Source organism: Balaenoptera musculus, chromosome 8 (genome assembly GCF_009873245.2).
Source record: "Balaenoptera musculus isolate JJ_BM4_2016_0621 chromosome 8, mBalMus1.pri.v3, whole genome shotgun sequence".
NCBI classification, from domain to species: Eukaryota; Metazoa; Chordata; class Mammalia; order Artiodactyla; family Balaenopteridae; genus Balaenoptera; species Balaenoptera musculus.
The window spans coordinates 95897026-95916105 of NC_045792.1; the positions used below are offsets into that span (position 1 = coordinate 95897026).

The 19080-nt window shown below is 37.6% G+C and overlaps 1 protein-coding gene across 4 annotated transcripts in view; it reads right to left on the reverse strand.

Moving 5' to 3' along the window:
- Positions 1-19080, reverse strand: part of CKAP5 (cytoskeleton associated protein 5) — a 107013-nt gene that overhangs the window by 78568 nt on the left and 9365 nt on the right. Inside the window, exon 1 of one of the 4 annotated variants that reach the window (XM_036860407.1) lies at positions 9745-9764. The exons of 2 other annotated variants lie outside the window; for them this stretch is intronic. The gene's annotated coding sequence lies outside the window, so the exon portion shown is untranslated. Of the gene's footprint in view, positions 1-9744; positions 9765-19080 lie in introns of those variants that run through there. One more of the 4 variants, XM_036860405.1, reaches the window with a different exon arrangement.

A 19080-nucleotide genomic window follows, 5' to 3' on the forward strand; every position in this document is an offset into this window, starting at 1 on the left:
CTACTGAGCCTGAGCTCTAGAGCCAGCAAGCCACAACTACTGAAGCCTGCGCAACTAGAGCCTGTGCTCCGCAACAAGAGAAGCCATGACAATGAGAAGCCTGTACACTGCAACGAAGAGTAGCCCCCGCTCACTGCAACTAGAGAAAGCCTGTGCACAGCAACGAAGACCCAACACAGCCAAAAATTTAAAAATAAATAAATTTATTTTTAAAAAAACAAAACTTTCCCAGCCACTGAAATAATGGATAGTGTTTTGTGTGTACGTGCGACACTGAGGACTACTGCTCTGTCTTTATCATTTTCCAGGATCAAAATACTAAGAAAAAAAGGACTTCACTAATTTTTCCCCATAATTATTTTAATTTTAAAATTAATTTTAGAATTTAATTTTTTACATATATAAGAAAATATATACAATATATGTGTTAGGAAGCACTACAGTAAAATTGATATATTGACCTACCACCCAAACTGAAAATTAGGACACTACTAATATTACTATTGCACCTGTGCATTTCTTTCCTATCTCATCCTTCTTACCACAGAAGCACTTTCCTAAAGTTCACTTGGTCCTATGCTGTAGCCAGTCACATATTGCTAAACAAAATTAACTGTGCTTATCTGTGAGCCTTAGAAAAATGTTGTAGTCTTCCATAAGTTGCTTTTTTCATTCAATGTTTCATTTGTAAAATTCATCCATGTGGTATACTGTAGTTTAAATCTACTAAAAGTGTGGTCCAAAGACCTGTGCTGTTTCACAAACTTATCATTCAGAGTTAAGTACAGAAATAGAGGTAAGTGTTTAGAAACTGCCATAACATCTATTCTAACTTCTTTTATTATAGTGGTTTGAGGAATTGAAAAAAGTTCAGCAAGTCTAAAGTATAAAATGCAACAAGAAAAGTAAAGGGGTACAGAGAGTAAGGCTAGAAAGTAGTCCAGATCAGACCCTGGAAGGTCTTGTAAGCGATGTTAAGGAATTTGGACTTTATCCCAAAGGTAGAAGGAGATTCTGAAAGACTGTAGACAGGAAAATTTCATATGTTATCAAACTTGCACTTTTCAAAGACTATATAATGAAAATATAAAAGCAATGTAAAGAATGCCTTGGAAGGCAGTAACAATGGAGGGAAATCAGTTAGAAGGCTGTAATCTAAATGAAGGATGATGATGGCCTGGAACTTAGAGTAGCAGCAATGCAGGTGGAGAAAAGGGGATGGATTTTAGAGATACAAGGAATGTCAAAGACTGTCTTTACTGAGTGACTGTAGAGGGAGTGTAAGACATGGATGAAAATGAAGTTTTGGGCAAGCTGAGTTTGACATGTACACTAGACAAGGGTAGATGTGGGAAGCAGCTGGAGATTCAAGCCTGGTGTTCAAGAGAGAGATAAAAATTTAGGAGTTATCAGTAGATAAATGTAATTAAAACCAAGGGGGTGGATGATAGTACTGAGGGAGAGTACATAGTGAGAAGAGCCCCAGGTTAGAGTTTAGATGAAACCAGCATCTACAGGACAGGTAGATGAGCCCCTTAGACCACCATGTACAGTGTCTGACACATATAAAATGATCAATTAATGTATGCTGGGGAAAGAAAAAACCCCACAATAATCCAAAATGCAGTAACAGTCTTATCAAATTTGAGTTTTTGCTACTTGAGGGAAACTTTATTACTTTCTATGTCTGGCTGCAAACCTACACTTAAAAAAAATTAAAAGAATTCTGTATCTTCAAAACCACCACTAACTTGAGGTTGAGGCCTTGGGTAAGTTACTTAGCCAAATATATATTGCCTCAGCATGCTTGTGTGTAAAGTGGGAATAATAATACGTACCTCAGAGGATTGTTGTGTGTATTAAATGAGTCAGTACATGTAAAGCTCTTAGACTAGGTACTTGGCATCTAGCAAGGGCTCAAAAAATGTTAGCAATTTACTATCATTATTTGGCATCCCAAATATGAATTTATTTCATTTCTAAATTACAGTTGACTTTATTTTGGAATTTTATAGGATTAAAAGAGCAAGTCTATAGGCACCTCAGAATACTGTTTAATGCATAAAATATATGATCATATTAAATCAGTTATGCTGAAATAGTTATGTATGTTGAATATAATATAGTTATCAAAATATTTTGAAATGTGACTATATGGGCTTCTCCATTAATATATTAAATAAAATCTAGCAGCAGATTTAATAACTATAATTCCTAAGTTATGAATAAAAATATTTTTATATACTACATATCATGATTATGAAAATGATTTCTATTGGTGACAAAGGCATAGGTTCTTATAATATTATTGTAGTTTATTGCCTACATTATTTTATTTTAAATAGGGAAGAAATTTTATTATTTTTTTTTTAGATTGCTTTTATTTATTTATTATTATTATATTTTTGGCTGTGTTGGGTCTTCATTTCTGTGCGAGGGCTTTCTCTAGTTGCGGCAAGTGGGGGCCACTCTTCATCGCGGTGCATGGGCCTCTCACTGTCGCGGCCTCTCTTGTTGCGGAGCACAGGCTCCAGACACGCAGGGTCAGCAATTGTGGCTCACGGGCCTAGTCGCTCCATGGCATGTGGGATCCTCCCAGACCAGGGCTCGAACCCGTGTCCCCTGCATTGGCAGGTGGATTCTCAACCACTGCGCCACCAGGGAAGCCCTTGCCTACATTATTAACTGAAGAAAATGTCAAAATTTCAGTTAGGACTTCCCTGGTGGCACAGTGGTTAAGAATCCGCCTGACAATGCAGGGGACACGGGGTTCGATCCTTGGTCCAGGAAGATCCCACATGCCGCGGAGCAAATAAGCCCGTGCGCCACAATTACTGAGCCTGGGTGCCACGACTACTGAAGCTCGCATGCCTAGAGCCCATGCTCCACAACAAGCAAGCCACTGCAATGAGGAGCCCACACGCCGCAATGAAGAGTAGCTCCCGCTCTCTGCAACTAGAGAAAAAGCCAGCACGCAGCAACGAAGACCCAACGCAGACCAAAAAAAAGAAAAAAAAAAAAAAGAAAAAAAAAATTCAGTTAAAAGGTTAGTGCAAATAAAGATGTAATTATTTTTCCATACAAATTTACAGAGTCCCTGAATTCTAACCCAGGTTAAAACCTCTTGATCTACAACCTTTCAAATTCTATGATCAAAAACTTTAGGGCATTCCCTGAGGACATGTAACTTGCCATCAGTTTTGATGTGGAAACACTGTGATATATAAATGTTGTTGGACAACAGTAGTTTTAAGAGTAAAATATGAAAGGTTTAAAAAGTTGAAGAAAGCTAGCTCTGTCCTTTACTTATTGAGACTTTATTTTCTCCTATGTATTTCCAACGTATTAGATAAATAAATGTGAATGTAGAATTGTAAAAAAAAAAAAAAAAAATAGACTTTAGGGCACTGCTTACAATCATCTCAAAGTCCCTAGTTAAAATAACAGTTAACACCCATCCTGTATTTCAGTAGCACTTTATATTTTACATGTATTTTTACAATCATTCATTTTCTATGTATTTCATAATGTAAATGCAAGCACGCTGTTATATTATCTCATTCAGATTTAGTTTCTTTCTTTTTCATATTATTCTTAGTTATGTGACTCTTACTAAACTATAAGATCCTCTTGAGCAAAAGCTTTTTGTCTTATTAATCTCTATCCTCAAAAGGGTCAAATAAATAAATAAAGTATCATTATCCTCTTTTTACATATGGGGAAAAAGAGGTTCAGCGTCCTGCCCAAGGTCACTTAAGTAGGGGAGAATGGTCTAAAAAAGACTTCTTTCTTTAAATTTATTTTTGGGTGAGTTGGGTCTTCATTGCTGCACGCAGGCTTTCTCTAGATGAGGTAAGCGGGGGCTACTCTACGCTGCGGTGCGCAGGCTTCTCATAGTGGTGGCTTCTCTTGTTGCGGAGCACAGGCTCTAGGCACGCGGGTTTCAGTAGTTGTGGCACACAGGCTCAGTAGTTGTGGCTCGCGGGCTCTAGAGCACAGGCTCAGTAGTTGTGGTGCACAGGCTTAGCTGCTCCGCGGCACGTGGGATCTTCCCGGACCAGGGATCGAACCCGTGTCCCCTGAATTGGCAGATGGATTCTTAACCACTGTGCCACCAGGGAAATCCCTAAAAGAGATTTCTTGATACCTAGTTTGGTGAAATTCCTACAACTTACCTACATATGGTTTCTACATTATCTATAGTGAAATCTATTCCCACTCTACAGTATAAATAGTAAGAATTATTTTGGTGATTACTTAACTCAATAAAAATATAAACAGCAAATGAGAGTATATATGAAAGACAAGTTTATTTGCCTCCAAAGGACTTAGGTAATTTAGGGAAATTTAAAATACAGTTAGTTGGTAAGGGGGAATCATCCCTAATCAGCAGCTGCCAAATAATCAAGCCTAACTACCCAGTTGGGCCTCAGAACACTGTTAACCTGTCTTTGCGTAAGAAAGAAATGACTACAGTTTTAATTATAATTTGGGGTTATCCATGTAGGCCGACCTTTCTCCGTCACAACCCTTATTCCACTGAATATTGACTCTACCAGTTAAAAAGGAAAATCTTTCCTTGAGATTAGTAAAAAAACAAAAGGGTGGTAGACTATAATCTCTATAGCTCATACTAGTTTTACATTTATAACTATAATTCTAGAATATTTGCAGGGGGGGACAGTAGGGGAAATTCATTAAAGTGGCTACTTGTTTGTAAGTTAAACTTTGCCTCTATCTGCAAATTTTAACTAGCCATTATCACAAAGGAAAGTAAAGGCCTTAGGAACATTCAGAACATATTCAGGAAGTAATGAAGAGGACCCTCAGAGTTCATAAAATGGAATACATGTAGAATAAACCAACAATTTCATGAAAAGTCACACAAGTTAAAGGCCTGAATGATCTCTTTAGAGAAATGTAGTGCTGTTTTCAATATACACAGCAAATTAAAACCAAACTAACATTCATAATAGCCAAAGAGGGCTTCCCTGGTGGCGCAGTGGTTGAGAATCCGCCTGCCAATGCAGGGGACACGGGTTCAAGCCCTGGTCTGGGAAGATCCCACATGCCGCAGAGCAACTGGGCCCGTGAGCCACAACTATTGAGCCTGCGCGTCTGGAGCCTGTGCTCCGCAACAAGAGAGGCCGTGGTAGTGAGAGGCCCATGCACCGCGATGAAGAGTGGCCCCCGCCTGCCACAACTAGAGAAAGCCCTCGCACAGAAACGAAGACCCAACACAGCCAAAAATAAATAAATTAATTAATTAATTAATTAAAAAAAAAAAAGAAAAGATGACTACTATCTTAAAAAAAAAAAAACATAATAGCCAAAGAGTGGAAACAACCCAAATGTCTATCCACTGATAAATAGATAAAATGTGGTAAATCCACAGAATGGAATATGATTCAGTAATAAAAATTAAGTACTATAAAGAATTCCTAAAACTCAACAACAAAAATAGGAAACAACTTGATTAAAAAATGGGCAAAGAACTTGATTATAGACATTTATCCAAAGAAGACAGACAAATGGCCAATAAGCACATGAAAAGATGCTCAAGATTACAAACATTAGGGAAATACAAATCAAAACTACAAGTATTACCTCATACCTATTAGGATGGCTACTATCAAAAACCCAGAAAACAACAAATGTTAGCAAGGATATGGAGAAATTGGAACCCTTGTACACTGTTGGTGACAATGTAAAATGGTACAGCTACTGTGGAAAACAGTATGGCCATTCCTCAAAAGATTAAAAACAGAATGACCATATGATCCAGCAATTCCACTTCTGGGTATATGCCCAAAATAATCGAAAGCAGGATCTCAAAGAGATATCTGTACACCCATGTTCATAGCAGCATTACTCACAACAGCTAAAATATGGAAGCAAACCAAGTGACCACTGATGGATGAATGGATAAGCAAAATGTGGTATACACATACAAAAGAATACCATTCAGCTTAAAAAGGACAGAAATTCGGACACATGCTATAACCTGAGTGAACCTTGAAGACATTAAGTTAAGTGAAATTAAGCCAGCCACAAAGAGACAAATAGTTTATGATTCCACTTACATCAAGTACTTACAGTAGTCAAAATCATAGAGATAGAAGGTAGAATGATTGTTGCCAGCAGATGGATGGAGAAGGGTAATGAGGGGTTACTGTTTAATGGGTATAAAATTTCAGTTCTACAAGATGAAAAGAATTATGGAGATGGATGGTGGTAGCTACACAACATTACAAATGCATTTAATGCCACTGAGTTGTATACTTAAAAATGCTTAAGATGGTGAATTTTACATTATGTGTACACACACAAAAGAAGTGAAGTACTGATACATGCTGCAACATGGATGAACCTTGAAAACCTTATATTAAGTGAAAGAAGTCAGTTGCAAAGGACCACATATTATATAACTCCATTTATATAAACTGTCCAGAATAGGCAAATCTATAGAGACAGAAAGTAGATGAGTGGTTGCCTATGACTGAGGTGTTTGGGGATATCAGAAGGGTGTTAAGGAGTGTGGGGTTTCTTTCTGGGGTAATGAAAATGTTCTAAAATTGACTGTGGTGATGGGTGCACAAATCTATGAATATACTGAAAGTCAGTGAATTGTACACTTTAAATGGGTGAATGGTATGTAAATAATATATCTCATTAAAACTGTTTAAAAAACAAACAAAATAACAAAGTTTACTAACAGAAGTCCTTAGGAGATGAGAGTGGTTTGTTAAAGTTGCCAATCATTTTACATGTGAATGGGCTGGCTGTAAAGGTTAGAGTCCTTTCTAATAATAGGTCTAACACTAAGGAGTTACTCCATTCCAATTTTACCTAAAGCATTCATTTGATGAATTTCCCTATGGGTAAACCATGATGACTCAAGGAGTTCACAGGAGTAAAAGTAGATGACTAAACAAATAACCATAATACAAAATGTATTATATGTGGAAAGCGCCCTAAGCAAGAGACAAATAAGGGTTAAGGGAGTTCAAAGACAGGATCAACTGCCAGTAAGCAAGGGATGGTCAGTGAAAAATCTCATAGAAAGGATGACATCTGAGCTCAGTGATAAATGATAGGTAGATTTAAAAAAATAAAAACAAAAACAAAACCAGGAGTGGAGAAGAGATATTTTAGGCTGAGAAAATGAGAAAGGCAAAGTCTTGGAAGTAGAAAAGTACTAAGCATGTTTAGGGAACACTAAATGGCTCCATTTATTAAGTATAAGACCAGAAAGACAGACTAGGGTCAAATCATGTATAATCTTGAATATTAAGCTAAACAGCAGAGGATGCTGATGACTTGAAGCAGGACAATGACATGATCCTAATTACTTTAGAAAGATAAATCTATGCAGAATGAATTGGAAGGGAGAGAAAGTAGAATCCTGATAGGAAATTATTGCAGTACTCGAGGACAAAGATAAATAGAAGCCAGACTCCTTGGAATGGAAAGGATGAGCAGAGGAGATTGAAGGGAATTACATTAAAGAAGCAGAATCAATAAGCCTTAGCAACTAAGGATGTAGGAGACCTAGTAGGAGGCTCCAGTCTACATGACTTGGAGAACAGTGGTGCTAATGACAGAAAATGTCAGAAGAAAGTTCTGAGTTGTTTGTTTTGGGGGAGTGGAGGAGAGGTTAAGAATATGATGAGTTTGGTTTTAGACTTGAGAAACATGATCTTCAAGTAGCTGGAAATGTGGCACCAGGAATGAACAGAGGGTTCTGGATTTTATAAACATAGACGTATGAAACCAAGTCTTCATTACACAGCAAGGTTTGATGCTCTAAGAGTAAATAAAATTGCCAACAAAGAGAAGCATTAATAAAATTAATTTGACCTATATATGATGCTTGCTATGGTTCAGTCTAGTCAATACCACAAATACTCAGAAATTTCAAATTATTCGGCACTCTCAGGAGGTTTTACCCTAGCCTAAAACAAAGGAAAAGGCAAGGGAGCCAGCTAAAATAAATCTGTTCCACAGAAATATTACCATTTTATACCACTGCTGTATCTAAAATGTCTTCCAAAGAGCTCAAATACCATAAAGTCCACACTACTGCTTAAGAAGGTTTAGATGTAATTATTTATTTTTAGACCAGAGGTTAAGAAATGTTTCCAAAGACATACATAAAGACACAACTTGGAATAAACTCTGAACTTAGAATAAATTTCAGTTTAGTCTTCAATATTTAAGTGTGCATTATGTACTATCATTAACATATAGACCCCTGCAATCTATGCATTTTCTCATTCATCAACCAGCTAAAAGTAAGGCACAGGGAGACTGTCATCAGTAATGTTAGAGTTGGGCTAGAACCTTTGTCTCCTATCTCTCAGTCCACCCACCACTCTTCCCCATCACTCAAGGGTCCATGTGTAGTGTTGTTTTACTTTAAATTCCTGTACCACGACATCTTATAAGAATAGTTATACAGCTACTGAACATACTGTTTTAGCTTTCTATTTGGGAAGAAGCTATGACAGTGAAACTATTTTATGGCTAATTCTCAAGCTCTTGACCTTCAAAAGCTCTTCACTATCACAACACAAGAGATCTAGATCTGATTACCATTCCTGGACTCACTTCTGGCTAAGGAAATGCTATTGCAGAAGCACAGAATGAGTCTGAGGGAAGTTTGAGGAAAAATTCTGCCCACTCAAAAAGCAACCCCTTTGAACGACCAGTAAAGAATGATGTAAATTTGCTAAAAAAAAGGAAATAATTATAAAACAAGGATAAGACAAAATACACAAACATGCCCAGAAATCTTTACTCAAACCATGTCTAAGAAGGCCAACTGGATTAAAGAATCATAGCAATTATTTAACTGTCACAGAAAACTTTATATTTTATTACTTGGCCAAGCCAGACAAAATCTCATCACTTAAGTAGCCAGTAACAAAAATGACAAGCCTTTCCCTCTAATTTAAAAAATCTCACTACCTCCAGGTAATTCTCATTAACAAGGACAAATGTTATCCTATTGTAGTATTCTGCATTATCAGGGGGCCAGAAATGCGAACTGCTCCTCTAGTAGGTTATCTCAACAAACTTGGGTGGGCTTGCTGTACTAGTCCTGGGATGGTGGCCTCCCACCAGTTCCTTCAGAGAGGGGTAAATAGCTGACTCTTTCACACCGTGCTATTCATATCAGTGGGAAAGAGGGTTAACTGGACTCTCCCTAATAGATGATCACCACCAGTGTCTTCAAAAGGGAGACTCTATACCAACACAGGCCTCTGGGGAGACACAGAGCTAAACCCAGCTGTGAATTAGGTCAACTTTGAGAGTTACTGCTCAATTGTACCAAGGTAGCTGAAAATCTAATGCTTACTCATCCCAAGGCTACCCAGGTCTCCAAATCCCAGGCTAAGGACCCAAGGCCCAGGGCACTAGATCCAGCTCCACCCATCTAGCTTAGTGGGATTATACAGGGTAAAAGCAATCCTCTCCTCATTCCCAGTAGGAACCAGGCTGGGGCAAAGCTAGGTTCTGGGCACCGCTCAACCACTGCATATCCAGACCAGCACCCTAGGGCCGCTGTCACCACCCAGAAGTAGAGCAGATGCCCCAGGCTTTAGCTCACTGCAGCCGGCATTGTTTACGCTCTTTCGCCGCCTTAGCCTCTGATAGGCCAGGAAAGTCCCCTGTACAGTCCACCAGGACTTCCGGCATGGGCACGGGATGCTTGACCCTCGCCCGCAGCTTGACACTTACGCTCCCCAGGCAGGGAGAGGTCGGGGCCCTACGGTCCGAGGCAGAATCTGCAGGAATACCGGGCGGGCGGGCGGGGGCGGTGGTGGCATTGGTGCGGAGGCCGCTGAGAAACGCCTCCTCGGGGGCGGGGCCCAGAGCTCACTGTCAGAGTGCCCGCCCCACCTCGCCCCCGCCCCGGCACACACTGACGGCTTAAAGGGGCCGCAGCGTGCCTTTGCTCAGAGGTCTGCAGGACCCAGGGTGCTCCTTCCAGCCCAGAGGGCTTCCAAGGCAAGAGGTGAATGAAGGCCCAGCTAGGAAAACTCCACCGCAGCTTGGGTGGGGACCTCTTTTTTTTGTGGCAACACAGATAATGTTCCAGAAACAAAGGAGGTGACCTGTTCTTACTAACACAATCCTAATTCCTCCTCCAGGGGCGAAAAAAGTTGCTGCAGGAAACAGTCAAAGCATCAGGGTAAATATATAGCCCCCATTACGTAAGTGGCTTCTTCCATTAACTTGAGCGGTGTTTTTCAAATGGCAACTCAAAGGCACAGAAAAGAATTCTGACAGCCTGCTCTGCTTCACCTCACCCTCTCAGTGACTTCTTTCTCTTCTGTACAACATGAGGAATCCTAGACAACGATAGAAGACGGAAGTAGGGGGCAAAATAGAAAAATAACATTCTCCTTCTTGTGAGTAAAATGTGATCTTTGAAACATTGGCCAAGAATTCACTACAAGTCTATGTAGATAAAGAAATCTTGCGTGCAAATACAACTGTGATGTGCAGTCATCTAATGTAATATGAAGAGTTCTTGTGAAAAATTGTAGTAGAAACTGGATTAATATCTCAGGGAGTTAAGTAATGGTCTCTGAGCTCTCCACAGGTCATTAATGAATTTTAAATTTCTTTTCATAGGAGGAATTTTCCCTCAATCTCAGATTATAAGGTCTGTATGCATTTTGTGTCTCCTTTATACTGTCAGGAAAGAAATTTATGTGGTTATTAAGCCGGTGTTACCTTCATCTAATCTTGACAAATAAACATACCTTATTAAAACCGTAAGCCGCCACCAAACCTGTATGGGAATCAATTTAGTAAAGCTAAAGACCATTTATAAGTGCCCTAACATCTTCCATCCCAAACAGGGGTTCAAGTGGAAATTTAGATTCCAAAGGACAGGCCAAAAGACTGCTCTAATAAGGAGCAGACCCAGGTTACCCTTATTCTGAAGGTCTTAGAAAATTCTAGGCTAAGGTTATCATGAAGAGAAACTGATTCAGATTAGATTAGTCTGATTTTGAACTGCCAAAAAAATCTCATTTTAAAGTGCATTTAACTGTGAATGATACTTTTGAATTAAGTAATTAAGACCTTCTTTCATTCTGTCTGTATCAAGCTTATCACACTGTTCTGAGCGTAATGGTTTGTAGATCAGCCTTCCCATTAGATTGTGAGCACCTCAAGGGCAAAGGTTGGAATGTAGCTCACTCATCTTTTTTCCGTGTGATAACAAATGAATACTCAATAAATAATTATCACAAAAGGTATGACCAACACTTATTTTGACACAGGAGTCCAGATAACTTCAATAAGCATAATGCAGTGAGTATATGTGCACATGCACACACACGAATGGATAATACCCAGTGCTGTGCTTATTAGTGAATTAAGAATTTAGAGAGAAAAAAATCCATTTATTGTACAGCTCAGTACAATCAGATTTATATCTTTTGCCCCAAAGCAAAGACATTTTATATAAAAATTTTAAAATAATACTTAGATATCTTACCAAATATCACAGCCCAAACACAGCCCATCTTATTTTGGTTACTGTATCCTTTTCTTTACTATACCATGAAGAGACTAAACTGGACACGTAAAACCTTCACAATTCAACAGATTACCAGATAGAAGTATTCTCCTTAACAGAGCAAAGTTGAAACTGTTTAGGAAATGATTTAGCAAATATTATATATGGAAGAAAACATGGGAAAATGATAATTCATATATTAGAAAGGTGGCATTTCTTGTGCTTTTAAAAAATCCTTCTTCACTGTAATGTTTTTCCTGCAACAAATCAAGCAGAGATAAGAAAAATATTTATTGTACACATAGCCAGAGCAAGGGGGAAAGAAGTTTTATGCATTAACTGGAATTCTTTATTAGATCATACTCAGTGAAGGAAAGAGGCCAAGTTAGAGATCAAGAGCATGGACTCTGGGGCCAGAATGCTTAGTTCAAATCCTGGTTGTGCCGTTTATTAGCTGTGTGGTTTTAGACAACTCCTACCTCTCTGTGCTTCTGTTTTCTATTTGTAAAATGAGGAATTTTTTCACCTTATTGGGTTATTAGGAGAATTAAATGAGTTAAGTTTATTATATTTGTAAAGTGCCTAGAATTAATTGCTATACATAAGTATTTGGTAAATAAAATACATAACGTTCAACAAATACTGTCTGCCTTTTCTGTTACATTCCTTTTAAAACTAAAAAGCAAATGTATAGCAGCCCCCCCACCCCAACCCCGACTGCTCCTAGTTACCTGTGTTCTCAGCTGTCAGAAGTAGCGTTAACAGAGGATCAGAGGGAGAAGAGGTCCCCCAATCTAAGAACTTTTAAGTCAGGTTTACTGAGGTGTAACTTACATATACTAAAATAAACTTAAAAAATTTTTTTATTGGAGTATAGTTGATTTACAAAGTTGTGTCAGTTTAAACAACTCCACTTACAATAGCATTGAAAAGAATAAAATATTTGGGAATAAACCTGACCAAGGAGATGAAAGACTTGTACACTGAGAACTATAGAACAATGCTGAAAGAAATTAAAGAAGACACAAATAAATGAAAAGACATCCCATATCCATGGATTGGAAGATTTAGTATTATTAAGATTCCATATATCAGAAAATAATCTATAGATTCAACACCATCTCTCTCAAAATCCCAACAGCATTTTTTTTGGTAGAAATAGAAAAATTAATCCTAAAATTCATATGGAATCTCAAAGGACCCTGAATAGTCAAAACACTTTTGAAAAAAAATGTTGCAGGACTCTCTTCTTGATTCCAAAACACATTAAAAAGCCACAATGATCAAAACAGTGTGGTAATGGCATAAAGACAAACAGACCAATGGAACAGAATAGAGAACCCAAAAATAATCCCTTGCGTTTAGGGTAAAATGATCTTTGACAAGGGTGCCAAGACCACTTAACGGGGAAAGGATGGTCTCTTCAACAAATGGTGACTGGAAAAACTGGATAGCTACATGCAAAAGAATGAAGTTGGACCCTTACCTTACACCATACATAAAAATTAATATGAAATGATTAAAAACTTAAATGTAAGCTCTAAAACTGTAAAACTCCTAGGAGAAAACATAGAGGAAAAGCTTCATGACACTGGAATGGACAGTGATTTCTTAGATATGATGCCAAAAACACAGGCAACAAAAGCAAAAAGGACAATGAGGACTATATCAAACTTAAAAACTTTTGTGTATCAAAGGACATAATAAACAGAGTAAAAAGATAACCTACAGAAGAGAAGAAAATATTTATATATCATTTATCTGATAAGGGGTTAATATCCAGAGAATATCAAGAACTCCCACAACAGAACCCTCTCGCACTGTTGGTGGGAATGTAAATTGATACAGCCACTATAGAGAACAGTACAGAGGTTCCTTAAAAAACTAAAAATAGAACTACCATATGACCCAGCAATCCCACTACTGGGCATATACCCTGAGAAAACCATAATTCAAAAAGAGTCATGTACCACAATGTTCACTGAAGCATTATTTACAATAGCCAGGACATGGAAGCAAACTAAGTGTCCATTGACAGATGAATGGATAAAGAAGATGTGGCACATATATACAATGGAATATTACTCAGCCTTAAAAAAGAAACGAAATTGAGTTATTTGTAGTGAGGTGGATGGACCTAGAATCTGTCATACAGAGTGAAATTAAGTCAGAAAGAGAAAAACAAATACCGTATGCTAACACATATATATGGAATCTTAAAAAAAAAATGGTCTGATGAACCTAGGGGCAGGACAGGAATAAAGACACAAACGTAGAGAACGGACTTGAGGACATGGAGGGGGGAAGGGTAAGCTGGGACAAAGTGAGAGAGTAGCATTGACATATATACACTACCAAATATAAAATGGATAGCTAGTGGGAAGCAGCTGCATGGCACAGGGAGATCAGCTCGGTGCTTTGCGACCACCTAGAGGGGTGGGATAAGGAGGGTGGGAGGGAGACGCAAGAGGGAGGGGATATGGGGATATACGTATGCATATAAGTTCATTCACTTTGTTATACAGCAGAAACTAACACAACATGTAAAACAATTATACTCCAATAAAGATGTTAAAAAAAAAAACTCCCACAACAACAAAACTCCAAATAACCCGATTAAAAATGGGCAAAAGACTTGAATAGACGTTTTTACAAAGATGATATACAAATGGCCAACAATCATATGAAAAGATGCTCAACATCACTAATCATCAGAGAAACGCAAGTCAAAACCACAATGAGATATCCCTCACACCCATTAGAATGGTTACTATCAAATAAACAAATTAAAAAAAAAACAGAAAATAACAAATGTTGGCAAGAATGTAGAGAAATTGCAACACTTGTACACTGTTGGTGGGATTGTAAAATGGTGCAACTGCTATGGAAAACAGTATGGAGTAACTTCAAAAAAAGTAAAAATAGAATACCATATTACCATATGATCCAGCAATTCCACTTCTAAGTGTATGCATGAGTGTGTGTACATATATATACAAAAGAATTGAAAGCTGGGGCTCAGATTTGTACATCCATGTTCAAAGCAGTAGAAACAACCCAAATGTCCACAGAAGAATGAATGAATGGATAAGCAAAATGTGATACATACATACAATGGAACAGTAGTCTTAAAAAGGAAGGAAATCCGGTTACATGTTACAATATGGATAAACTTTGAGGATATCATGCTAAGTGAAATAAGCCAGTCACAAAAAGACAAATATTGTATGATTCCACTTATATGAGGTATCTAAACTATTAAATTAGCAACAGAAAGTAGAATGGTGGTTATTAGGGGCTGGGAGAAGGAGGAAAAGGAAAGTTGTTTAATGCGTACAGTGTATAAGATTTGCAAGATGAAAAAGTTTTTGAGATGTGTTTCACCACAATGTGAATGTAGTTAATTTAAAATGATTAGGATGGTAATTTTTATGTTACATGCTTTTTTTTTTTAAGCTGCAATTAAAAAAAAAAGTGAGATACTTGTCTATTCAACAAAATGCTCTGTACGTATTTAAAGAAAAAAAAAGACAAAGAAGACTAAAGAAGATATTTAAATACTGATGTGGAAGAAATCTATTATTAAGTTTTAAAAAGAAATTTGGAAGATAGCCTATGAAGTCTAATTCCTTTTTTTGTGTTTAGTAAAAATAAAAAAGAGGGTCATACACATTGGTGGTAGGCTGATAATGACCCCCAAAGATATTGGGCTGTAATCCCTGAAAACTTTAAATGTTTTATGTGGAAAAAGGGTCTTTGCAGATGTGACTAAATTAAGGATATTGAGATGGGGAGATCATCCTGGATTATCTGGATGAGCCCTGAATGCAATCACATGTATCCTTATAAGAGGGTAACAGAGGGAAATTTGACACACACAGAAGAGAAGGCGATGTGAACATGGAGAAGAGCAAGATCAGAAGAGGCTGGAGTGATGCAACACAAGCCAAGGGATACCAAGAGCCGCCAGAAGCTGAAGAGGCAAGGAAGGAGTGCTTCCCCAGGGCCTCTGGAGAAGCATGGCTTTGCCTCAATATTAGCCTCCAGTAAGACTCACCCTAAATTTTTAAAAAAATTCTTATTGAAATATTGTTGATTTACAATGTTGTGTTAGTTTCAGGCATACAGCAAAGTGATTCAGATATACACACATACATACACACACACACACACACACACACATATATATGTATGTATTTTAAGATTATTTTCCATTATAGGTTATTACAAGATACTGAGTATAGTTCCCTGTGCAGTAGGTCCTTGTTGGTTATCTCTTTTATATATACAGTAGTGTGTATATTTTAATCCTAAACTCCTACTCACCCTAAATTTTGGACTCTGGACTCCAGAACTGTGAGAGAATAAATTACCGTTGTTTTAAGCCACCAAATTTGTGGTCACTTGTTTCAGCAGTCATAGAAAACTAATACAACACTGTACATGTTTGAAAGCACATAAAACTTTTCTGGATGGATCCATAGAAAACTTAACTATGACCACTTTAAAACAGTGTCTATGGGACTAGCTAAAAGAATTTTTACTTCTCACTTTAATACCTAGCCATGTCTTTTTTCTTTTTTAAACAACAAGCTTCAATATTTTCTATCATAATGTTTTTAAAAGCTCTAAAATTTTAAAATTCCAGCCTGGCACCTTGAAGCTGGATCTGTCTATACTCATCCCATAAGCCTCAATTCTTCCCCTTAACATTTTTTGGACACCATATCTCCTTTGAAAGAAAGATCTGAATCTTTTTTTTTTTTAAATAAATTTATTTATTTTTTTATTTTTGCCTGCGTTGTGTCTTCGTTGCTACACACGGGCTTTCCCTAGTTGTGGCGAGCAGGGGCCTACTCTTCATTGCAGAGCACGGGCTCTAGGCACACGGGCTTCAGTAGTTGTGGCATGTGGGCTCAGCAGCTGTGGCTCGCGGGCTCTAGAGCGCAGGCTCAGTAGTTGTGGCACACGGGCTTAGTTGCTCCGCGGCATGTGAGATCTTCCCAGACCAGGGCTCGAACCCATGTCCCCTGCATTGGCAGGCGGCTTCTTCACCACTGAACCACCAGGGAAGCCCCCTGAATCTTATTTATTACCCCAGCATCCAGCAGAGTGCTTCGTCCTCTAACACATAATTCCTAAAATAGCACAATTTCATCAAATCATAGAAGTCTTAAATATACAATAAATGTGTTCTCTGAGTTTATAAATAAAATATTGTATGTTGAATGCGTATTTCAAATGTAAGAGGGAAACATGATATATTTAATGGAATTCTAAAGTAAACCCACTTTCAAAGTGAAAAATTATTAAGTAATAGATTTCAAAAAATTTATAAGATTTTTGTCACTTTTCTTAGTACCTACTTTTTGATTATAAAATCCATTAAAAGAGGGAAATTTTAATTTTAGAATCTTTCATTTGGTAAAGTCAAGGAAGAACAGTTGCTTGTAATAAATCTTATTATAGAGCACTCTAGTCAAAATTAAATTCAATCTAAACTGTTGTGTTGGGCACTGGAGTTAGATGTGAGTTCTAAAGCTTGCTTTGTCACACACTAGCTGAGCCTCAGTTTCATTATCCATCATAACAGTACCATCTTCATGTGGTTCCTTATTTAATACATACTTCTGGAGCATTCATTATGTGCCAGGCACTATTCTAAGCACTTCACATATACTAACTCATTTAATTCTCATAACTCTGAGACTGATACTAGCCCCATTTTACAGATGAGAAAACTGAGGCACAGAGGTTAACTAACTTGCCTAAGGTGATTCAACTAACAGTAATGGTGAACTGTTGAAGTGAAAATGAGATTTCTGCTTTATACCTGTTAAGAATCCCCCCAAATACTCATATTACTCCTCTGTCCCACAAGTACACTTAGTATGTAGCTAAGTACCTAATACAGAGTAGCATCTCATGATCTGACGCTATTCTGTATTAGGCACTTATCTACTTACTGAGTACAGGAAGTGAAATACAGTAGCCCAGGGGCAATACTATGAGGGTGTAACAGAGGCACTTAATCTAGACTGGAGGGTCAGGGAAGGTCTCCTTGAGAAAGTGATATTTAGGCTGAGAACTAAAGGAAATTAATACGGATTAGCCAGGCATAGGCATAATGACTAGATTTAACAAGAGAATGTTTCAGGCATGTGTGTGAAAGCCTGAAAGAGCTAGGCAAGATAAAGAACAGAACTGCAACTCATGTGGCCAAAACAGGAGTTGAGAGAAAGGGCAGACTGAAAAGGGCCAGATCATACAAAGCCAGTGACTTTATGCAAGGAAGTAGTACTAACAGATGGCACAGCAAATATCAAGCACTCAAGAAACAGTGGCTATCATTATTGTGTTATTATTATAAGCATCATCCCAGAGTCATCTAGAGATTTTAGAAAGACTTCAGACTTAACCAAACCCACATTTCAGTCCTCTGGTTCAAGAAAGGGCTAAGTTAGCTTAGAGCTCTTGGGACCAAGTAAGGCAAGTCTTCTCTGATCTAAAACAAACCATTTCATTGGATGTATAAGCAATCTATTCCTTTTTATCCTATACAAAGCAGATTTACTACTAGTTAAACAAGTAAATGTCATTTTATAATACTCAAGGGGACTGTCCATATTTCGTTTGGAGGAATCCCCCATATTAAACATAGCTCAAAGTAAGTAGGCAGTCCTCTAAAGCATAAAAAAACTGTTTTCCCTTACTGCTCAGAGATTTCTGATATGGGATCTGGTCTTTACTCCCAAATGAAGAACTCATGCTAGTTCTAGACTAGGGGGTTTTCATGAGACTTTCTTGTTTAAAAGGAATGTATCACATAAGAAAAAGGACCAGAAGAAAAGTGTGTAATTATAGGACTGAAAAAAATTCCTAAAATCTAAAAATGAGAGACTTCATATTTTAAGTGAATAAGGACATGAAATGATTACAAAAAAAAACACTGCAAATAAATACATAAAAGAAATAAAACAGCAAAACAAATTAGAGAAAGAGATGTTCTAGACAGCCAAGTTTGCCAGGTATCAGAGGTTTATCCCTGAAACATCAATTATTTTATGTAACTTTTTTCCATGTAAAATAAATCTAAGAAAATACATAAACCTCCCAGTCTTCTTAAAAAAAGTAGACTAATAATTATTTAAACTTTTCAGGATAATCCATTTGAGCAATCAATGTAGCAAAATCCTCAAGATGTACTGCCAAAGAGGTATGAGGGACTCTTGCATCAAAACCAAATGGTTCCAATATGGCTTTTTTGAATTTTAACGTTTTATGTTTTGTAGCTTTCCTTCCTCAAACTCTGTGATCAAACTAACACTTTAGCTTAGAGCAGTGCTACCTAATTTTTTTTTTTTAATTTTTCTTAACCATATTTGCTTATTTATTTATTTATTTATTTTTATTTTATGGCTGAGCTGGGTCTTCGTTTCTGTGCAAGGGCTTTCTCTAGTTGTGGCAAGTGGGGGCCACTCTTCATCACAGTGCGCGGGCCTCTCACTATCGTGGTCTCTCTTGTTGCGGAGCACAGGCTC